The 25,589-nt window shown below is 35.4% G+C and overlaps 3 pseudogenes; 2 read left to right on the forward strand and 1 right to left on the reverse strand.

Annotated features, from left to right (window-relative positions):
• The first annotated feature begins 5,550 nt into the window (after nt 1-5,550).
• LOC120116543 lies at nt 5,551-9,894 on the forward strand (annotated as a pseudogene).
• Nucleotides 9,672-17,201, forward strand: LOC120116615 (annotated as a pseudogene).
• A 1,445-nt stretch (nt 17,202-18,646) lies between these two features.
• Nucleotides 18,647-24,810, reverse strand: LOC120116616 (annotated as a pseudogene).
• Nucleotides 24,811-25,589: the final 779 nt, after the last annotated feature.

Consider the following 25,589-nt stretch of genomic DNA (forward strand, 5'->3'; position numbering starts at 1 on the left):
CATCAGGAACAAGATGAACCAGACTACCATGAGAATTGCAACACGACTAGGCAAGTAAAAAACTGTTACTTGAAGTATATATTTTTAGTCAGGCTTTTCGAAATGAAAGCAAGATTCAGCGATGAAGGTTTAAGAGGATCAAAATTCGTCGTAAGGTTTAAGAGGATCAAAATTCGCCGTAAGGATTTCAGGATGTAGTGAGCTATTAACTCAGGCAAACTGCTGTAAAACTTCAAGTTCCACAACTTTATTAATAAAAAATACCTCAAGAAATACTCACAAAAGAAATGTAACAATGGATAATAGGAGCAACATATTTCATCTATTTTAGGTGGATTAGTATTTCATTTGAAATATCATTATGGATAATAGGAGCAATATTATGATGTAAGAAAGAAACAGAAAAACCTGAACTTGAATTCACATAAAAATGTTGTGAAAGCAACATATTGCATCTTTTGCAGGTGGATTGGTATTTCATTTGCAATATCATGATGGATAATAGGAAAAAATGGTGGCCAAATTTTATCCTCTATTACAATTCCAGCTACCAAGAAGAAGGCAGGAACATATGTCAAAATCAAGCTTACCTGGCAATACACAAGTTATCGAGATAAAAGGGGAAAAAAAGAACCTACCCCGTGCTATTGCATCCTCATTCCATTTCAATTCCTACAAAATATAAAGATAACATTCAGTTACTATGAGCACAATTTGTTCTGGAAGCAGATGAATTGTAAAACCACCTGACAGATAACACAATTACATATTATATCAGAACATTCAAGGATCAAGTCATTGTATAATTTAGAATTTTCATAACAAAAAGGAAAATACTTCATAAAAAAAAGATATTTTACAAGCATTGAGATAGATAAAACAATTAAACATAAATTTAGAGTCAAAACTACAGTTTTCATTTTCTGTGTGCAGATAGCAATAATTAAATTGCATCAGAAATGTGTATAATTTGAAATTCAATGCAAAAGGGATGACTTATAACAAATGATACCAAAAAAAATAAATTGGAAGAACCAGATTGATTATTCATTGGCAAGCCTCACCCGAGTGCAAACAGATGAGAACAAATTACATGTTCCCGCTTATTCAGTTCAGCCTCTTTTACTTTAAGTTCATTCTCTCTAGCTTTCAAATCCTAGATTTGACAAGACAAAAATATCAAAATAAGTCTTTTGCTTAAACATAATATCCAGAAACATGACAATTGGCCATTCAACATATGGAAACTTTTAGGATACCTTGGTAGAATCAAGAGGAATATCTACGGTTGCACCATGGTCATATGGTTCAGGAGGGAGGGGTGAAAGCCTTGATGTTGCAGGAGGAACACTACCAGGGTTCTAAATTTTTTGTATTTAACAAGACTTTAAGCATTTGCACAGATAACATTAATTTATGCATTCACAAGCACAACAAATATAACAGTAAATATAAGACAAGAAAGTAAACCATTCGCAAAGTCAATAAGCACTCTTGCAAAATGAGGTTCAAAGCAAGGTTTAAGCTAATGAGGAAATGAGTCCCATACAAATATTGGACAAATGATGATGCACAAAACTGCACCTAGAACCGGGTTTCAACATGCCATATTCTGAAATATCATGATACTCATGACTTTCAAACCACATCTTCCGTCTCAGGAAAAAGCATATGTTCATCCCTACATTATACTTCTCATTGAGTTTTGATTTCATTCTTGGCCTACATAATGTGGTCTTTCTTGTAGTACCTATTTTTGGATCTACCTGATATAAATTCTAAGAAAACGCTGCTAAAGAATAGGGAAAGAAAAGAATTTATTCAAACTGGACAACATAAAACGCAATTTCTGGGAAGAGTTATCAATTCAAACATTGTTAGCATCTTTGTCGTAATGATAACAAAACAAACCATTGCAACAACCAGAAAACTATAATCGAGTCTCACAACCCTTAATTAGTTAGAATAAAGTCAAAGTGTGATTAACATGTGAAAATGGATCAATTTTCACTAGTCACTGCAACCAACCTATGCATTACATGCATGCCCTTTGAATTAACTACTAAGAGAAAGAAAGCCTAACCTGGGTATCGCGAAAAGCTTCTCGTTTTCATCGCGTAATTTTCCGCCAGTCTGAAATCAGAGAGAAATCGAAGGGAAACAAGGGAAGAAGGATTAAGAAATGCTAGGTTGGATTTTAGTTCTCGACCGAAGATTGTTGGAAGCGACGACGTTGGAGGCGAAGGATGATGGGTGTAGTGAAGGAGAGCAGTGAAGGAGATGGAAAGGAAAATCGTGATGGAAAAATGGCTAGGGCGAATGGTGAATTAAAACGGACTTTGCGGCATTTAACAATATAAACGCCATTGAAGGGTAACCAATTGCGGTGTTTTAATTATAAACGCAACTAATGTTAAAAACATTTGCGGCGTTTTTTTGTCAAAACGCCATAAATGTATCATTAATTTACGGCGTTTGTTACTACAACGCCGCTATATGTGCAACCTATTGCGGCGTTTTTGTCAAAACGCTGCTAAAGTACTAATTTATTGCGGCATTTATTAAAAAACGCCGCTATATGTCTAAAGTTAATGACGTTTAAATAAAATACATTTGCGGCGTTTTTTATCTAAACGCCACTAATGTATGAATTATTTGTGGCGTTTGTTACCAAAATGCCGCTATATGTGAACCATATTACGGCATTTTTATCAAAACACCGCTAAAGTACTAATTTGTTATGGTGTTTATTAAAAAACGCCGCTATATGTCTAAAGTTAATGATGTTTAAATAAAAAACATTTGCGGTACTAATGTACAAATCATTTGCGGCGTTTGTTATCAAAACGCCGCTAAAGTACTAATCTATTGCGGCATTTATTAAAAACGCCGCTATATGTCTAAAGTTAATGACGTTTAAATAAAAAACATTTGCGGCATTTTCTATCAAAAAGCCACTAAAGTCCGAATCATTTGCAGGGTTTGATACCAAAACGCCGCTATATGTTAACCATATTACAACATTTTTCTCGAAACGCCGCTAAAGTACTAATATGTTGCGACATTTATTAAAAAACGCCGCTATATGTCTAAATTTAGTGGCGTTTGTAAACAAACGACACTAATTACCTTTATTTAGATAAAAATGATTTTACATATTTAATTTCTACTCTACATCAGCTAAACTGACTGATATATGTAGCTTTATGTAATTAACAAATATACATTTTAATTAACCCACAAGTTATGCAAAATAAAACCTAACAACAAAATAAATTACCCCTTCCCATAACTGTTTCAACTCTGCAATCAGAGGGCATATTTGGTCGCCGAGACATTCAAAAGACGACGTTACTTGGAATCGTGCTCAGCCTGTTGTTGTACTAGGGAAAAAGGTTTGAGGGAAGAAGAATTGAAATGATTTTAGGGTTCAGGTAAGAGAAAAAGAGGACTATATATTGAACATTTTGCGTCGTTTTTTAAAAAAAGCCACTATATAACATACTTTTGCGACGTTTATAAAAAAACCACTATTGATTAATACTATTGTGGCGTTTGTCTAAAAACGACGCGAAAGTATTAATTATTGCGGCGTTTGAGGTATAAACGCCGCTAAATTACCACTATATTGTGGCGTTTGGCCTAAAACGCCGTAAAATTTATTCTCTATTGCGGCGTTTCTTGTTAAAACGCCACTATATGTCCACTATATTACAGCGTTTGTACATAAAACACCACTAAAAACAACCATATTGCGGCGTTTATCAAAAAACGCTGCACCATTAATACTCAATAGTGGCATTTTTATACAAATGCCGCTAAATGACTACTCTTTTTTGGCGTTTTTTGAAAAAATGCCGCTATATTATCATTTGACGACGTTTGGATTATAAACGCCGCTATATTTCAAAATATTGTGGCGTTTACTCTCCAAACGCCGCTACAGAACACTTTTGCTGTAGTGGAAGGGAAAGGGGTGGCCATACATTTATATTTTTAAATTTCTAAATCATTTTCCTTAATACTTTTATTACTTATTAGCTAAATTCATTGTGAGTTGAGTTTATTATTATTGCTATTTAATTTGCAGGAGTGATGAAGGTCAAATTATGATTGTGGTCCTTTGACCATGCTAAAATTTTGGATTTGATCTCCATGCTTTAATTTAATATAATTTGGGGCTTCTATTTTATAATGTTATAACTTAAATAATGTTAATTATTTTGATTAAAATTGTTGACATGGGTTTTTTCTTGAAAACACACATTAAAAAAAAAAAAATCATCGCCATCGTATAAGCTAGGAGAACATACTGTTGAAGAAAAAATTGTTAGTGTTTCAATCAAAACAGTTAATGGATTTATTTTATGGACTAATTAATGATATTATATAAGTAGGTGGGTCAAATCATGTAAGACTGAAGTAAATGAGTTACATTTTATATTTTTAAAAAATATATTACGATTAAAAATATTTAATTTAAATCGAGTATGATAAAATTTTAATATATTAGCAATCCTCCGATAAGGACAATACTATAGTTTAATTTGGTAATAGTAATGGATGGTTGTTTTGTATTTAATCATGGAAAGTGATGGTGCTTAAAACTAGGCTAACCATTTGATAATTGCCTGCTTTAAAGGCTTTCGCTATTTTTGCAATTTTCAAATAGGCCTAAATTATCAATTTTGATATTTTAGTACTTAAATTTTTTTTTAAAATAACACTTAAAGTTTAGTTTTTGTTTTATTTTATTATCTCACCGTTAAAATTTAGTTCTATTTCATTTTAGTATCTTACGTTTTTGTTTCATTTAGTACCCACATTTAAAATTTAACGTTAAGTTTTGGATTTTTTTTTGAAAGTTTAAGTACTAAAACAGACCAAAACTGATGATATTTTAGGTATTAAACACGTTAAGTTTTTTAACGAGGATACTAAAATAAAACAAAAATTAAACTTTAGTATGATTTTAAAAAAAATTAAAAATTTAGCATTAAAATGACAAATATGATAATTTAGGTATTAAATACATAATTTACCCTAAAAAAAGGTTAAGTAAATATTTGAGCGACGCCTGAGAGACTCGGGGGAACCCCATGTACTTAGCAGGCACACGCCTTAACCACTCGACCAAAGTGTCGCTTGATAACAAGCCTAATTGTATTTAAATTGAATTTTCAATGTAAAATCTTGGATTTTGGCTTGCACGGTTCAATAATATTTCAGTAGACAGTTACATTTGATTTGACCCATTCGTTCTAATAAAATAATATATTTATTTAATAAAATTAGTATTTTTTTATGAAGAATTGGTAATAAAAGAAACTTAAAATTGAATGAATACTATTTTATATTTATCTTGTAAAAATAGACCAAGCTTATTTGTCGTTACTATGAATAAAAGTGGTCCCGGGCTTGAGACACGCGTTTCCCGTATTTTATGCTCATCAAGTGCGTGTCACGTGGGCCTTACCTTCCATATTCCAATTCTCTCCCCCCTTTTCTTACTTATATTTTCTTTCCCTCCGTCTTTGATAACGTACTCGCTTCTTCACCGGCAACCGGCTCTTCACCGGTTTTATGCTCTCAGTCAAGCGAAGGTCAATGCCCCTTTCAAAAGTCTTAGTTTGATTAAGAATACGTGAGAAGAGCGAGAACGGATTGGTCACGAGGAAAATAATGAAATGGTCCACGTTTCGGTAAAAGCTCGACATAACCTGGAATCCCAATAGTTGGTGACGCGATCAAAAGCTTACTTCTCAGAGTTGAAGTACGCAATAAATAAATAAAGTTTTAGAAAGGTGAAGCTCTTCTTTAGTGTTGTACTGAGAAATGAACGGAAACTAGATTGACTTTCTCTCTCTTACTAGTTTTGATTTTCTCTCTTGGAAAGTCCCCGGAATTTAGGGTTTTTGTTTCTCTTCCTCTCTTCTCGGCTAAACGGGTAAGTGTCCTTTTCAATTTCAATTCCCTTTTGTTATTTGGTATCTTCATTTTCTGTTTGTTTTCAGTTGTTTCTTCTTTTGCCTTTCTTTTTTGGGTAATTTTTGAAGTGGGATTGGAATCAGTTTAGGGTGTCGAGGGTCTTTTCCTCTGGTTTAAAATTCCCTCGAGAATTATGTGTTTGGGGTTACGAAATTTGAGGTTTTAGTTGTGGATTTTGATGAATTGAGGTGACCTCTAGCGTTAGAAACTTTGGGATTTGTGAGATAATACGGGAAAGAAAATTGGTGAAGCGTGCAAAGCTTAAACTTTGAGCAGACCGAGGAAAGAACTTTCTCGAGACATAAAAAGAATGTTCTAAACTTTAATGTTTTGGAAAACGTCGCAAGTAAATAGACTTGCTACCTATAAATTGTGAAGAAGAACAGTAGTTGAGGAACTTTTATTTTATTTGTAATAAAATGCAAAATCCTTGATGTATTTTTGGATAATTCCACAAGTCCATGGAATTTTAAACATAGAACAAGTAGCAAAATTTTCTAATATCTTCCCCACAGTTATATAAATTTTACTAACATGGACACAGAATATATTAATTTTGCCATTTCTGGGTTTTGTATACATATGTGGTCAAAGTTTGGTGTTATTGCTTTTTATGCTTCCATTTCTCATTTTGAAATAAGCTTTGCTTTATTCGTCTGAGGAATGTGGAAATTATTTCTTTCCCTTTTTATGTTTTCTTTCTGCTTTGCTTTGTTCTGTTAGTCACATGTGCCATCACGTAAGTAAGAAGAATTTTCATTTCCAAAGAACAAATTTCCATTTGCATATTACGAATTGACTATCATTTGAGTTTTTTATGGAAGAATGCAGTCAAATTCAGTAGATGGAAGCCAATTAGAACCTGGGGTGCATGGTGTTCATCCAACAGCAGTTTATTCTGAATTAAAGTGGCCTAATATCGGTTATGGTTCCATCTCCACGGGAGTGAGAGGAGTAAACTCATTAAATTTATCTTCAATGGAATGCACTAATGGTTCAGAGTCAAATGATGGGCATTCACTATCCAACGGTGGGCTGAATGAAGAGGATGGTGTTAATAAAGAAACACAAACTACGGCATCCTCTCGGGCAGGTACTTCACATCATTATTCTAGTAATATCTTTAGGAAATAACTACTAAAATGATGTTAGTAATATAAATGGTTAAGTCTCTACAAAGTTTGTTTTTGGGTCATACTCTTCTCCATTTCTTGACTTCCAAGCTTGAACATGGATCTATAGATGGTTTAAAGTATATATTGTTTTAGGTTCTGTTTAGTGTTTACGAATGTTTCATGTAAACCATCAGTTCTTTTCAAATGTGTTTAAAGTATTAAACTGAAAAATCTAATGGTTCAGTTAAATATGCTGTAGTTTTCCAGAATACTAGAACACATTTGGTCTCTCTTGACTGGTATAACCGTATAAGTAAATGTGCTATGAAGTAATATTTTCGGTGCTCTCTATAGAGCTTTAGCGGCCTAATATGTTGGTACTACTGTCTGGTACTGATTATTCTTTTCATACAAGAGATTGGTGGTTGATGGGTTGCCAACCATTTTCTTCTATTCATTTGCAGTTGGAAATGGTGGACAAGAACATCACAATTTGCAGTTTGTTGCATCTTCAGTACCCACTATGCGTGATGAAGGCCTCACGCAGCCTCCCCTTTTCGAGCTTGTTGGTCATTCAATTGTAAGTACCTCGGGCCCAAGATTTTCTGTTCTGTACAATTAGGGATATCGTTGTTTCAGAACTTTTTTTGAAGGATTCCTAATTTTCTTCCAATCCTTTTCCAGGCATGTGCATCAAATCCATATATGGATCCACATTATGGAGGAATGATGGCAGCTTATGGACATCAGCCTTTGGTATGGAGCTTTAGTCTGTCAATCAATATGATTATGATCTAATATAATGCTTTCTTCTCTTATGATTTCATCATTTTCCTCTTATTAATTTTATCTTAAATTTTTTCTGCTTGTACATTTGTTTCTGTTAGTGTTTTTATCTTTTGCATGAAATCATTCTCTTGAGACATCAAGGTTACACTGATGCTTCAAAATAGATTGCAGTTTTAGCTGGTGATTATAGTACGGATTTGTCATGACTAAACAAATGCATATATTTATTATTCCATTCCACTTAATAAACATTTCTGCTGCCTAACTTGCATTTTCGAATGCAAAGCATAATCATTATTTTCTGGATGGAAAAAAGAACTTGACTGTTCTTTCCTTGCTTGGTTTTAGTTGGAGAGGAATCCAACAGGATTCGCACTTTGCTCATTTTTCAGCATGTTACATGTTCTATTCAGTGTTGTCGAGGGTTTTTATACACTTGAGGCACAAGAAGCAAAAAATGTGCTTTGCCCGAGCAAAAATGGTATTATGTATGTGTGTTTCCTTACCTTGTGTAGGGTTAGTTTACCAAATTTAATTGAGGAAACCTGGTATGATTTTGGATTTCTAATTCTTTCCAATTCTGAATATTTAATTCATCATCTGGCCATGATATTGCATTTGAATTTCTGAGGTACAAAAAGGAAAAATGGTTGGTGAAACATCGAGAAGAGAAATGGCTACCTAAGGAACAATGTCTCTGGTGTTTTTGCATAGTAGATTGGCTGGATTTCTTTTCCTTACCTGGTCTCTGAATCAGTTAGTGGTTTATTTCCATCCATTGATTTGTCTTTCCCCTCTTTTTCTTCCTATCTTTGTGGAGTTTTAGAGATTGTTGACATGGGATGCAAGGGAAGAGGGAAATCCAACTGAAGCATTATTTTACTATGTTACACATCTTCTTCTCTTTGTTACTTTTTTATAATATGATAAAATCCTCTAAATCAAGAGCATTATTGCAATAAGATTCTTCATTTGAGAACCTTGTTTTGATACTAGATGTTCCAGAAATGGTGCACCTTCTAATGGGTATTTTTTTTTTGCTATGTCCAGGGTTATCCTCCATTTGTTGGAATATCTCATGCAAGAATGACTTTGCCGATTGAAATGGCACAAGAGCCTGTTTATGTAAATGCAAAACAATACCAGGGAATCCTGAGGAGAAGGCAGGCCCGTGCCAAAGCAGAACTTGAGAAGAAGGTTATAAATCTCGAAAGGTAAATAAAAAACCTCTCTCTTAGTTGATTGACAGTTTAAACAAGAGTATTTTAAATGTTGCCTATTAGAGTTCAAATAACTACTTTGTGAGAAATCTGTTCCATTTTATTGTAAAATTTGCGGTGCATGTCATCTGACCTCTATCTGTGTTATACCTCATTTCCTATAACCTACAGCCCTATCTTCACGAATCTAGGCACCAGCATGCTTTGCGTAGGGCGAGAGGTAGTGGAGGACGGTTTGCGAAGAAAACAGATGCCGATACTGATACGGGAGAAGCAAAAGGGTCAGGTTCAGGTCCTGCCTTATCTCAGTCTCCAAGTTCCTCCAGTTCTGAACCATTGCAAACTGATTCTGCCGAAACCTGGACCTCCACCCTCACCCTGCAAGAAGCAAGAGTATCTCATGTGCATGGCACGCACCATGTGAACAGCAGCAGTCATTATCAGAAATTAGGCAGTAGCATCTCCTCTAATCAGGCCGCTTGCTATCCGGTGAACGGAGGACACCCTTTCAAAAGCTGAAGGGTTGGTCAAACTCCAAGACTTGTCCTCGACCACAATCATGGCAATTTCATTGTCGAGGGGCAAGTCATTCTTGGCTTCTGTTAGACGGAAGGGGAGAAGAACATTGTTTTCGTCTTCTTTGCTTCTATCAAATTTCCCGAGCCTGCATTTCTGTACATATACTGCTGAATAGAACTGAATAGTATGTAGTCAAGGTAGTGGTTTGATGGAGGTTTCATAATAAGATGGCACACAGGTTTTATTTGTCGTTTCAAGTTGAAAGACGTTTCGTTTTGTAAATCGGTGTCTATGAGCATGGTAGATGATACAGCAAGTTGCTTATTTTTTTAATCATTTTTATAAATAGCAACTTAAATAATACTTCTAACAAAAAAGGCAGGATAAAGGGTTATAGGCCGTTGACCATATGGTCAAAAGCATCTTTGAATTCTTTTTGTGACCTTTGACCGAGATGTGGTCAGTCAACAAATATCTTTTAACTAATAATAATAAATAAAAATTTAGCTTTAATTATTTCCGTCCAAGTTCAATGTTATGTAGCACTACATCCACATTAGGTATAATTAATCATATAAATCACACCCATAACATCAAGACTAATCACGTCATCCCTTCCATGGTCAAGTGAATTACATCCCTCCATTAATTTTAAAATAATTTTAAAATAGTTGTCTACTCTTTATTTACACGTAGGAAAGAGGTAATTGTCTATTCTTTATTTATATGTAGGAAAGAGGTGGAGATTCACTTTGAGGAAAAAATGATATAAAAAATGTTATTTAAGAAAGAGATGAATATTCACTTTAAAAAAACAAGATAAAAAATATTATTGGTTGGAATCATGAATGACGTGCTAAATCGGGTTTCTTATCGTATAATTAATCATATAATCATTAATCGTTCTAAAATGTTTTAGATTAACACACTAGGCTACTCAAAAGTGTATTCTAATATTATCTCAACATTAGTAAAAGAAATAATTAGAGTTTCTTACAAGTGATTTTCCAGTAGACTATAGAATCCATCTTTCTTCACAACATGAACAATAATAATATTTTCGTATTTAGCAGCAATAAAGAATTTGCTTCTAAATTATTGGAAAATAGACTGCCGTAAAAAGACACATTAACATTACAACAACAACAACAACAAAACCTTATTCCCATATGTATGGGGTAAGGGGAGGTAGGGTAGTAGGCTGACCCCAAACACAAGGTTGAGAGCAATTCTGTGGAAGACCTCCGACAGTCAGAAAATTAAAAATAAAGATAAAATGCAATGCATGTATAAATAAATAAGTAAATACATAGTTGAACAATCTTCATATGCGCGTCTGTAATGGGAAGTAACCCCTGCAAATAAATCCTTGCGTAAAAATTCTCTGCATATAGACAGAAACGTAAGACCCGGCTAAATTTAAAAAGAGGAAACCTGAAGAGAATGATACACAGAAGTCAACGATGGCAAGCTACGAGAAGGACTAAAGTTAAATGGGTTAAAATCTAAACTAATGAAACACTACTCAGCTACCCTAGTTCTAAGCCTTCATATATTCCAATGACAGAAACATATAAAAAATAGAAGTTATGGTAATTGCTACAAAGGCATTAAAAAGAAGACAGAGATGTTACACCGTATGGTTGTGACCCACACTACTCGGCTACCTTAGTCTTAAGTCTCCATAATTTCCTATCAGAGGTCATGTCCTCGGTAAGGGCTAAATCATTCAAATCAGATCTCAAGCAGTCTTCCCACTTCCGCCTTGGTCGTCATCTCCTTCTGACACCGTCGACTCTACCCTCCTGACCGCATCCGACGGTTGTCGCCTAAGGACATGCCCAAACCACCGTAGTCTTCCCTCCCTCAATTTTTCGGATACAGGCACCACCCCCAAGGACATCCTAATAGCAGAGTTTGGTGTCATGTCCCACAGAGTCCTACCACATGCCCATCGAAGCATTCTCATTTATGCGGCCTCCATCCTCCTTACGTGATCCTTCTTGATTGCCCAACATTCTGGTCCATACAGTAGCGCTGGTCTTATTGCCATTCTATAAAATTTTCCCTTAAGTTTTAGAGCACCTTCTTGTCACACAAAACTCCAGTAGCATCCCTCCACTTTAGCCATCCTGCCTTTATACTGTGTGTAACGTCATCATTTACACCCCCATCTTTATGTATCATAGACCCTAGGTACTTGAAACAAACCTTTGAGGGGAGAACGTGTCCTTCTATGCATACTTCTACATCTTCATCGTTTTGGTTCCACTGAAGTTTGAACATAAATACTTGTCTTTTCAGTATTGATCCTTAGACCTTTTTCTTCCAAAGCAATCTTCCAGGTAGTCAGTCTACTATTCAGCTCAGTTTTTGTTTCAGCAACTAGGACAATGTCATCAGCGAAAAGCATACACTATGGAACACCGTCTGGTGTCGCACAATAAATGTCGTCCATAATCAAGGCGAAGATGTAAGGGCTAAGAGCCAACCCCTGGTGGAGTCTGATTTCCACCGGGAATGCCTCAGTGTTGCCAACTATAGTCCTCACTTATGTAGTAGATCTACAGTATATATCACAAATCGCTCGGATATAAGTAATTGGGATCCGTCTCGTTTCCAAGGTCTTCCAGATCATATCGCGGGGAACGCTATCATACGCCTTCTCAAGGTCAATTAACGCCATGTGAAGATCTTTATTTTTTCCCTATATTTCTCCATAAGCCATCAAAGTAGATGAATCGCCTCCGTAGTAGACCTGCCTGGCATAAAGCCAAATTGGTTTTCTGAAACCCTAGTAACCTGTCTCAACCTAGCCTCTATCACCCTTTCCCATAGCTTCATGGTATGGCTGAGTAGTTTAATACCTTTGTAGTTGTCACAACGATGGGGATCTCCTTTATTCTTATAGATTGGTATCACCGTAGACTCTCTCCACTCCTCTAGCATCTTGGTAGTCTCTAAAATAATATTAAAGATGTTTGTCAACCACTTAACTCCCTCTTCTCCTAGGGCCAACCATACAATGATTGGAATTTGATATGGAGCGATAACTTTGTCCCTCCCCATATTTCTCAGAGCCATTTTGACTTCCTCAAACCCAATCCTACTTGTAGGGTAGTCATTTACCGTAGTATGATGGTCGGTTGACCCATCAACGATACTATCTCTACAGGGAGAGGCACCTTCATTAAATAAGCCAAAGAAGTAACTACCCCAAACCCTCTTAATATCATGATCTTTCACTAAAAGAACACCATTGTTGTCCTTAATAAACCTAATGCTACCTAGATCATTTTTCCTATTTTCCCTGGATTTTACAAGCCTGAGGATGCCGTTTTGTTCTTCCTTGGTGTCTAATCTCTTGTATATTTCCTCGTATGCCTTATCCTTTGCTTTAGCCACTGTTTTCTTGGCTTCCCTCTTTGCCTCCTTGTATATTTGTTTAGCTCTCGATCTTTCTTCGTCGTCATTGCATTGTAGAACTCCTTGAAGCAAGTTTGCTTTGTCTTCACCTTAGTTTGGACTTCATCGTTCCACCACCACGATTCTTTATGTTCCTTGACCTTCCCTGACGACAACCCAAGGGTGTTTTTGCCCACCTCTCTGAGGGTATTTGCTATATTTTTCCATAACATATCTGCATTATTTGAGTTTGTAGTTCCAAAACCTGTATTAGACAAAACCTTACTCCTAAAGTCATTAGCTGTCGCTCCATGTAAGTTCTTCCAAAGGATCCTAGTTTACCAAGTTTATCCCTCCTCTGAGTGCTCCGCCTGTGGTATACATGGAACACCAAAACCAACAATATGTGTTGTGATGCACATGCCTCTTCGGGAACACCTTACAGTCAATGCAAGCCCATTGATCCCGATTTCGAAACCAGGATGTAGTCGATTTGGATACAATGTCCCCCGCTATGAAACGTAATCAAGTTCCCATATCTCTTGTTAAAGAAGGAGTTATTGACCACCATATCATGTACAGTAGCAAATTCAAGCAACGTACGCCCCTCCTCGTTACTACTACCAAAACCGAAACCCCTATAAACACCGTCATACCCATCGGTTGCACTACCTATATGGCCATTGAAGTCTCCCCGTATGAAAACTCTTAGGTCCTCCGGAATGCTCCTAAGTACATCATCTAACTGATCCCAGAAGCAACGTTTCTCCCCTTCCCCTAGGCCAACGTGTGGGGCGTACACTGAAAGGACATTCACCACTTCCGCTTCTATAATAACCTTAATCATCATGATCCTATCTCGGTATCTACAAACTTCAACTACATTTTCCTTGAGCCTAGAGGATACCAAGATACCCACCCAATTTCTAGCGTTATTTACACCTGAATACCACAACTTGTACCCATTACAGTCTCTGGCGCGAGCCTCTTTCCACCTAGTCTCCTGAATACATGTAAAATCTATTTTCCTATTACTAAGTATGTCGGTCAGCTCCAGCAGCCTAGCATTTAATGTTCCTACATTCAACGAACAAACTCTAAGTCTAATCTCCTTGACACCACTCTGTCGAGCCCTCCCCCTACACCCTATGGGGTCTAAAAGGACATGACTTTAAGTAATCATCTATAGCCAAAGCTATGAGGAACTATGAAAAAGGAATCCAAAGAAGACAGAAGATGCACACTCACGGTAACCGACGCTCAAGTAAGGTGTCTCTTTCAATCCTTTAAAACCAAATTGAATAATTTTTTTTTAAATTAAAGCAAAATATGGGAGCTCTTTTTTCCTTCCCACTTCCTTCACTTTTTCTTAGTTACTAAATAGATAACAATGCAACCAAACCCAAAACATAGTTACGCCAAAATTTCAAAAATTAAAATAAAAACCCATTTTTCCAATAAAATCACTTACAAAGAACAAGAATCATGCATATAAGCTTAGGTATAAGAATTATACAAAGAGAAAAGATCGTGTTTGGATCTAGATCACAACACAGGTTCTTCAGCTAAAACTGAAGTGTTTTTACTCAGATCTAATGGCGAGAAGAGTTAAAAATAGAGAAAAATCCAAAGGAATAAAAGAACAAAGCAAAACCAAAAGCGGAAGAAATAAAGAATCCTGTAAACTCTTACCAAAATGCAGAGCAATGTAGATCTGGTGAAACCAGAGTAAGAAAGCAAAGTAAAAGTATCAAAGTGAAAAACAATTATGTAAAAAGCAGAATAAAGAATACCATAAAGCAAGATGAAAATAACAGGAAAACAATAAGATATTCAAAGCAAAAGAAATGAGATTGCAAACCAGCAGAGAACCCCTTTAGATCGCTACAATGAATGAATGGCTCCCCGAGATTAGAACAACTCTCCAAATTCCGTATACCCGAAAGATGGAGTGGACTCTGGTGGTACTGCTCTTCTCTTAACTCAAGGCAACACTATATGAGAGAAGAAATTATTACATAAACCATTTCCACCACCTCATCTATGGTCCTTAACCAATTAAATGAGTACATATCACATTTATTTTTCATAAAATATTTCCTTAAAAATTAAAATTTTCAAATCATCTTCTTTTTTATCTCATCCTCTCCATCCCTAATCTTAAAATATCAAATATTCATGTTTGGTCTACTCTTTCTTTAATCCACCATTATAATCTAAATAAAAAATCACCACTTCTTCTTTATCTCATCCTTTTCTTCCCCAATCTTAAGCATTAAATATCCATGTTTTGCTATGCTCTTTCTTTGGTTCACTATTATAATCAAGATTTAAAACCTAATTCAAAATTTTTAAATTTCTTTCAAATTTATTATTTTCTTATTATTTATTTTTATATTTATTTTTTTTCTTAACCAACAAAATCTCATTAAAAACATATATGAGAATTTCTATATTGATGTATGATATATGAGAATTTCCTTCTATATAGCACAATTGTAAAGGATTAATGCTTAAGATGGATTATATTGGTGAACCAAAGAAAGAACATAGCAAAAACATGGAGAGTTAATCCTTAAGATTGAGAAATAAAAGGATAAGATAAACAACAAGTGATGATTTTTAATTTAGATTATAGTGGTGGATTAAAGAAAGAGTAGGGCAAAACATGAAGATTTGATGTTTTAAGATTGGGGAAGGTGAAGATGGGATAAAGAAGAAGATGGTGATTTGGAAATTTTAATTTTTAAGGAAATATGATGTGAAAAATAAATGTGATGTGTACTCATTTAATTGGTTAAGGACCATGAATGTGGTGGTGGAAAGGGTTCATGTAATAATTTCTCTTATGAGAGTGTTTTTAATGTAAACAATTGCTTTGGTATCTCTAAATGAATGAAATTGCCCTCTATTTATATGTTAAACAATGAGGGTAAAATCGTTATTTCCAAAGCACAATTTAGTTCTATTAAACATAAAATTAAATGGCACTTATACTTACATTTGATTCTTTATTGCTTTCTTGAGAATTGCTAATGTCAAATGATCAATTGAGACTGTTTTCTATTACAATGACATATTTTTCTCTGTGAAATGAGATTAATTTTGTTCTAAATATACAATATTTTTATGTTGACTCGTTTAGTTTATTGTTGACTGCATTTACAACCAGTGAAGCCTGAAACAAACGCTACAGAACCAAAGCGAAGTAAAGTTAAGATATTCAAAGAAGAGAGCAATTTCATTAGATACCCTCTCAATGAGGAGATATTGATCGATACCCTGAACACAAACGAGGCTGCAAAGTAATTAATTAAGTTCCACGGGAGCTATCAATAGTATAATCGAGATGAGCGAGGTACAAGGTCTTTTTCGTTTATGCTTCGGACTAAAACCCCCGGTGGAAAAGTCCCGGCCAAGTGCTACTTGATTATGGACGATCTTGCTGATCAATTCGGTATTGGAACTTTGCGTTTGACGATACGGAAAACCTTTTAGCTCCATGGTGTTTTGAAGGACCTCAAAACTGTGATGAGCACCATTATTAGAAACATGGGTTCGACCCTTGGTGCTTGCGGGGATCTAAATTGGAATGTGCTTGCTCCCGTTGTGCCATTAATGACGAAAGAATACTAGTTTGCACAAGAAACTGCTGATAATATTGCTGCATTGTTAACTCCTCATTCAGTTTTTTACTATGATTTATGGGTGAATGAGGAGAAATTCATGATATCGGAGCCTCTGGAAGTCGTGAAAGCTAGGAATGATAATTCTCATGGAACGAGTTTCCCTAATTTTCCTGAGCTGATATATGAGACACAGTTCTTGCCAAGGAAGTTTAAGATTGTTGTGACTGTGCCTACTGATAATTCAGTGGATATCCTCACAAATGATATCAGTGTTGCGGTAGTTTCTGATGAAAATGGGGAGCCTCAGGGTTTCAACATATATGTAAGACTAACGGAGGATCAAATAAATCATATCTTTCCCTTTTATCTTGCACAATTTATATACGTAAAAGCATCCATTTCTCGTAATTGTTATTGTAGGTTGGCGGTGGCATGGGGAGAACCCATAGGCTAGAGACCACTTACCCACAATAGGAAAACCACTCGGTTATGTACCAAAGGGGGACATTTTGTATGCTATTAAAGCCATAATTTAAATGTGCGAATCACCCCAAACCAAAACCTCATTGTGTGACATTCGTAGTGCATGGAAGCGTCCTATTACCACGGCTCTTGCTCAAGCTGGGCTCACTAGTAGAAAAAACCCCTTTAATGACGCTCATTGCGCGTCATCTATAGGTGCGGATGACACACATTTGCCTGTCGTTGAAGCCACCGACATGAATTTAAGATGACGCGCAACAGTGCGTCATAAATTTATGACGCGCATTTATGAAACGCATTTATGACGCGCATTTATGACGCACATTTATGACACGCATTTATGACATGTATTTATGACGCACATTTATGATTCTCATTGCGCGTCATTGAAGCCCCCGTCATAAATGAAGACGACACACATTTGTGTGTCATAAATTTATGACACGAATTTATGACTTACATTGTGTCATTGAAGCACACGTTATTAGAAAAGATGACACACATTCGTGTGTCGTTATTGTATATCGTAAATTATATATATATATATTGTAGATTGACAAATAATCAAACTAAATCACATTTAATGCCTCATAATACTAAATATATATATCATATTATATATAAGCAATCCATTTGCATACAATATATTAACATTAAGTTATCAAAAATATTGTAATCATATGTCGATACAAAATATCACGACATAATAAAGTTTTCTACATAAGATACATCAAATAAGATAACGATGTTTAGAGATGCATCGTTATTGGTGATTCTGAAGAGACAACATAAGGATCTGCAATATATAGTCCATGAAGGCTCTTACTTGGCCTTTGAGATGTCATAGAATGAAGCAGGTGTCTTCCTGGATTTGATACAAAGTTCCTGGAAACATGAGACATTTTCTTTATAATTAGTTATGCAACCTCGAATATAGAGTTCAAAACATTCTCTTTCAAGGACATAAACTTGTTTATACCTCGATTGCAGAAGCCAAACGTAGAACTGTAGCTTCACCCCATGGATGACCTATTAGTTGTAAACCTATGGGAAGTCCTTGTTTGTCAACCTGGAATAAGCATAAGAAGAAAGAAAATGAGCCACAAGTTCTGACGGTTTCATTACAATAGTTTTGGGTATTCTTTACGGTAGAACATGATCAACTCCACCCTTTTAGCCGGTTTATGTTTCCAGGTCCAGAGAGAACATAAAGTTTAATTAGTTTGGAAAAAGAAACCTAAGCTATAGAGTTACCAGGGGTAGTTTGAACTTGACTCAACTATGCAGCAAGCCATAATCGAATCTAACAAAATGTACGATTGAATTTGGGACCTCAAGTAAGAAGGAATGTCTCACACAAATGTCACCTTCACAACCGCTCCAGCAAAAGAAAATGAGCATATACTTTCCAACCGCTCTAGGAGTATATCTCACACAAATGTTTCATTCACAACCGCTCCAGCAAAAGAAAATGAGCATATACTTGAAACTAAAAGGATGCATCCTTTCCAACCATTTGAGAAACCCTAGTAAGGGAGCTCTATATTCACATTTTTGTTATTAGCAATTTATTACTCAATTGATGAATTCAAATTTTAACTACAAGCTAAACTCTAGTAAGCATGTCCTACAAACATATCTACAATGAAAATAGACCAATCTACTCTATCTTTATTGAAAAATAAACAAAAAATGTTAAAATAAAGACCACAAAACCTACATCATGCCATTATCCTGAAAGAAAACATGCAAGAACAAATGATACAGGAAGATTATGAATTTAGTAATTGAAAGAAAAAGAAGGCAAAAGATGATACCTCTTCATCATCCTCAAAATCTTCTTCATCATCATCCTGCATCAGGTTATGAAAAATTTAAAGGAAGCATAAGATAATCATAAATGGTATAAAAAAAACCGGGGGAAGAATCCAAAGTAAATGAAGTTACATTATTGAAATATGTGAGGGGATTGGGCCATAAATCCTCCTTGATTATCTCTGCTACCTGTAGTGTTTATCAAGTGAAAGCTTAGGCCAGGCGCCAACTCTTTAACAAAATGAGAAAAAAAGAAGGAAAACCTACATTCACACAGCACATGCATAAAGAGTTTACCTCATCATGAATTTCATCCATGTCATCTTTCTGCTGAGAATCAGAAAACCAGGCAAAGAAGCTGCATTCACGTGTAATAAATTTAGTATAATATAGAGATGGTGGTTAAGTGAAAGAGGCAAAATCAAATACAAGACAATGTCATAAATGACCCAAGCTTTGCAGTACAACAAATTCTTACCATGTTAGAAGTTATAATGCAACTTAATAAACTAAAAGAAAAATATAAATGCATACTATTTATAATCACAATACACAATAATACATAATGCATGTGTAATCTTAATTTGTCTGCACTAAAAAAGGAAAACTCTATCTGCCAAGGTTTAGCTCTACATAACAAAAGGAAGATGACTCATGAAATAACTAAGATTCTTATAAGATGCTAAGCTGAAGTTCAATAAAATTATTGAGAAAAAAAATGAAGTGACTATAATACACAACAGAGAAATTAATCTCAGGTTTTATGTGACTAAAGTCCTCAGGCTGGGGAGAAATTTGATTGACAAATATGATAGCAACCCTTTCTTCAGCAAACTGTATCTTGTTTCCTTTCTTCTCATGGTCAACTCCATTTGGCAAGCCCTTGACATTTAGAAAACTAATTTAACATGATAACCAAAGGAAACAAATAACATGAGTAGACATGAAAATAGAAGAAACCCTCACCATGCCTTCTTTCCACTTGATTTTGGAAGCACTAATCTTGGTTCCTTCATCAAGGAAGGTGAAGGTCTTCGTAAGGTTCGCATCTTCAAAGTATGGATTGGGATCGAAGTTCTGAAAAATATAACAAAAGCCAGTCAACAAATTGTGATGACTGATTAGACCATGATTAAATGTAAAATGCAACTTCAATTTCCTACAGAATAAGATAAGAAAAGGAAAATAAATAAACTTACAAATGTAATAAAGTAGCCAGATTTCAAATCTTTAAAATCTTCCACTTAAAGTGAGCTAATATACTTAAATATCTATCAAGCAACAAAAGGTTGAAAATAAGAAGAATGAATAAATAAGAAAGAAATTACCTAGAATTACATATTTATAAATGAATGAATAAATAAATGGAACTAAATTTTTTTTTGCAAAGTAATAGAAGTGCTGAACCAGTTTCAGTTTGGGAAAGAAGTGATATTAAACCTTCTGATCTCGTCATTCAAAAGTTCACCAAGAGCAGGATGACTCAAGAACTGTACATAAAAGAACAAATCAAATGAAATCCTTCTTCTCAACATGGAGACAGATTTAAGGGGAAAATCCCTAAATTGATAAGAAATAATAGAAGAGCTTACAGCTGTTAACCAGAAATCAAGAATCGACTTAATCTTCTCATTCCGCTTATCATAGATTGGCTTGCGTATTTCATTGTACTTATGCTCACTTCCAAAACTTTCTCACTCGCCTCCTCATTAATCTACAAAATACCAAAAAAGGAATACCAATAGAAACACCAGATATAACCATTTACCACTTACAAAAAAGCTCAAAGCATACATATGTAAATTAAATCACCTCAGCAATTAGACATGATATTCTAAAGTAACCTCGCTAAACAACGTGTTTAATAACTCTTTAGGTTACAATGAAACAGATAACAAAACAGTGAAAAAAGCGGCAATAGAATAAACCTTGAGGAGGGAATTCAGATTTAAACATGGGTTTTTCTGGAATCTCAATTTTCTGCAACATCTGCAAAAACTAAACATGAAAATCACCATTAAAATTTTGTTAGATAATAGACTCGTATTTTAAACTGAGTAACAAATATATAGACAAAACAAAGAGGAAACTTACAAAACAAACAAGAAGAAGAAGAGGGTCGATTCATCTATTTAAAGTTGTAAATACAACTAAACAAAAAACCAAAAAAAATAAATCGTACTGATATTATAGAACAAGAGAGTGGGATCATTGTGAGGACGAGGCGGAGGGAGAGACGGTGGCGCAGTGGAAGAGACGGAGATCGTCGAGTTCATCGGAGGTAGATTTTCATTACTTGCAAAAGTTTTAAAGTTGCATAATTTTATGGCACATTAGTAGCTAGACAAGACTGCTAGTATGGGATCACACAAACCATTACGCTTTACACTGTTGCGTAGAATCGCACAAAACTTGTTTGCCTTACTCTCCTTCATTTTGACATAATTCATTTATCGAATTAGACGAACAGCTGACTGGTTCTTGCTATGAAAAAACATCCTAAATATGTGGACCCCCTGAACTTAACTGATATGGCATGCCCAGCTTTCCCACTTTGTCCTTTGGCAATAACTCAAGCGGGTCAAAGCTGTCTTCGAGGAGGTATGTTGTATATTCATCAAAAATCATGTTCAAATTAAATGAACCCTTTATCCCCCAACAAGAAGACTGAACTAAAACTGTAGTTCAAATGATTACCTGAATATCGTAAATAGATCGGCACTGCCTAATTTCAGGTTGGACTCAAGTACAGTGAATTGTGGTTATTAGGGTAATTGGTTGGTTGCGATATATAACCCTCTAGATCCAACTTATACGATACGACCATAATAGAAATTTCCAAAATAAGTTTAACATTTTAAAAATCAAAACCTCTTTAAAAACATAGTTATAATAGTAAAACTCAACTCGACCAATATAAAACATGAAATATCACAAGTAAAACAAAATACCAATAACCATTGACAAAATAATCCATACATCAGAGGTGAAAGGAAATAATCCGTTAAAGAAGTATATCAAAATAATATACATATGTCACCAAAATAAATATAGTTCGGAAGATTAAAACATTACAACAAAATATATTGTTCGGAATGCGTCGATCCTCCAAGTGTCGGGTCTGGGGTATCTATCCAAAAATATCTGAAAGAAAAAAAAGATGGGGAAGTGAGCTAGGGAGCTGAGTGTGTTCCAACAGTGCTAAATAAAACATATGAATAATTTTAAAATCAGTTCAGTTTCATAGTTTGAAAGTTACAATACAATTTTTTAGTAAAATCATATAGTTACCATCCAACCTTACACCAAATGCAGTTCTCCAGAATTATATCCATAAGAACTTACCATAGGTCCATAAGATCTAGGAGCCAACCTAAGAGAGCACCTTGGGTCCATAAGGACTTACCCTAGTCGATGCATAGGAGCCACCTGAGAGGAGTGCCCTTAGGTCCATAAGGACTTACCCAATACACAAAGGAAATGAGCCACCCTATGGGAGCGCCATAGAGTCCATAAGGTCTTACAACTAGTCCCATTGACCTAGGAGCCCACCCAAGGGTTGTCTTAGGTCCATAAGGAATTACTAGCTTGATCGGAACTGAACCTGCAAAGCTTCCAGAGTACATCCCAGAATTTCCCCAGTGAAAAAAGTTTCAGACATTACTAATAAATCAGAACTCAAAGGCCAAACATTTTTTAGTAAACAATAACCAGAGAACATGTATCAGTCAAACTATAATTTAAAATCAATAAAACAAATATCAGGGATTTAGGAAATTAATAAATCATAATCAGGCTTTTCAGTCATTTAAATCGATCATGTTTCAAATCAGGTAAAACATTCATGTACACATGGTAATTCAGATAGATACTTAAAAATAGATATATAGCACACAAGGAACACACCTCACAAAAAGGATCGATCTGAGAAATCTACTGAACACTAGAATCGCTATGATCAAAAGTAGTACATGACCTAGTAGTCACGGCTCAAGCGGTCAGACGGATCGAGATGAGTTAGGTCGAGCAATTGAACGGTTAGGAGAATCACAGGTACTCTCAACGAAGGACGATGGAGGTCGTCAATAGGAGGAAGACTCATCTTGGTTTTGGTCGAAACAGAGTGGGGAACCAGGTGGCAGTGAAACGAATGAAGCTCGGGATCGGTGCAAAATCGATAGAACTCGAGGGAGAATTTTAGTTTTCCGATGAACATTGAACAAGATCTTCACAGCGAACGACAAGACCAACCGACGCGAGAGTGGTAAAGTTTTGTTCGGTGTGGGATGAATACGTTTGGTGACAGCAGTAAGACCTACGAATGCTTGTGGTGGTTGAAATCGGTTAAAAGATAAAAATAGGTTTTTAGGTTTTGACAAAACTTCACAGGGTCCTCTACGATGATCAACAGTGATTCACGATGAATAGCCTAGAGGGATTTTGGCCACGAGTTGACGACGAACCTTCTGACGGTGGTGGTGACTACCACTACTGGCCATAGACTAGAGAACGACGATGGTGATGAGTTAGGGAGAGAGATGAGTGCTCTAGAAGACTGAATTTCATATGGGGAAAGATAAAAATAGATGCACCAAAGAATATCGATTTTAGAATCCCCTAAATCAATTTAAAATAAATTATTAGTTAAATCCCATCATCTACAATAGTATAGCTTAAATAGTAAAGGTTAAAAGAGAAGGTTCTGGAGGACGCGGGTTCAAAACTCACAACCACACATATTATTTTATTTTTGAGCCAAAGGATAATGGTAATTCATGATTCAAGTCCTTGAACTGATTGGAATCTTACGAAATAGATCCTAAGTTTACAAATTCTCATAAATTAGTCCCTCAAAAGAATAATTAAAATTATTAATATAAATCCATAATTTTTAGGGTATGACAATTCTCTTCCTCTTAAAAGAATTTTGCCCTCAAAATTCACCAAGTCGAATAGGTATGGAACTAAGCCTTTAGTGGTTCCTTCGAAGAACAAGATTAAGCACTCTATCTATGATAACAAGCTATCTCACTAGACTCGTAATGATAACATTTATCTCAATATACTAAATCAGAATCTGAGGGCCTCGGGATATAGAGCTCGAAATATAAGAATAGATGAGATCATTCTCAATAAATGCATGATAAGGGACATAAATAATAATAAGTATACCTGCAAAAATCTTAGGCTCATATCAGTCATCAAAACGTCTAGTAGCGTAGACAAAAGCATGATGTCTAACATCAGACAAAGTTGGTTCTCTACTCTATTGTGATCGGGCTCTACCATCAGTCCTAGAAGCAGATCCAGAACTCCTACCCTGACTATGACTCATAGTTGGGGTCTGAATAGAAGCCTGGGAATGAGCAGGGGTTACACTAGATGTACGCTCAAAACAGGCAGAGTGGGGAAAATTCCTAAGGAAATGCTCATTAGACCCACAACGATAACGTATACCCTTTTTTTCTGACACTCCCCTCCATCGATTACTATAATACTCACAACTTGGCATAGGAAAGAAACCTGAAGAGTCGCATCGACTAACTGTTAAGGGTGAAGGTGATGCAGACCTCGAGTATGTATGACTCCTTTAAGGGCTGCAAAATAAAATTTCTTCTCAAGACGGGAAGAAACTCAGATACACTAGAAGGTCTCCTAGACCGCTTTCGATATACTCTTTCTCTATAGGAGTCGTAGTCTCAACTTCCTCAACATCATTCGTTCTCTCTACCAGAGTATCAAATACCTCATTCTGGTGAGTAAAAACCTGCCAACGCAACTCATACCTAAGTCCCTGAGCAAACTTATGACACTTATTTCTCTCAGTAGGTACCAAGCAAGAACCATATTTCAACAACTTCAAAAAATCAAACTCATACTAGAAATAATCATATGTCCCTAAACTAGGTCTGGGACTGTTGTCGTCTCTGCGCGAGATATCGCTCTCCCAGAACCGATTCTTAAAATGCTCCCTAAATAAGTCACACGTCAGACGATCGATCAGAACACTACTCACTATAGAATTCCACTAGGTGTGGGCATTCGCATCCAACATGGATATTGTAACAGCCTCAATATCGAGTTAGTCACTAAATTGTAAAACTTCAAAATTTAGTGACTAAAGCAGAATAATTGAATAGTATTGTAATTGGGTATATGGTTAAATTGCAAGGAAGATAGAATTGAAGGATAGAATAGTCATTTGTATGGAAAATAATTAAAGAAGAGATATATATTAGATACACATGGAAAAGATTGAAGTAAAACACAAGGTTCCAGAGTTCTCTTATTCTCTTCTTTCTCCACACGTGAAGAGGTTAAAACAAATGTGAGATTTCTCATGAGCTAATTGTTTGCTGAAATTTAAGTTTTGTTCTGATCATTAGATGCTAAATAAGCTTAAGGAAAGCTTAAGTTGCTTTAAAACAACAAGATGAAGAGTGTATAAAGAATTAAAGGTTAAGAGTTCTGAATGAAATTTTGAAATAAAGTTCATAATGAGAATTGGAAGTTGAATTTGACCTGTCACCAACTTGATTGAGGGATATGAATGTTAGAATTAGATTTAGAACATGTTGGAATTTGAGTGAGATTCTTGAATTTTATATGGAGGATTGGATTTATAA

The sequence above is a fragment of the Hibiscus syriacus genome, unplaced genomic scaffold (assembly GCF_006381635.1).
Source record: "Hibiscus syriacus cultivar Baekdansim isolate YM2019G1 unplaced genomic scaffold, ASM638163v2 tig00110299_pilon, whole genome shotgun sequence".
Taxonomy (NCBI): Eukaryota; Viridiplantae; Streptophyta; class Magnoliopsida; order Malvales; family Malvaceae; genus Hibiscus; species Hibiscus syriacus.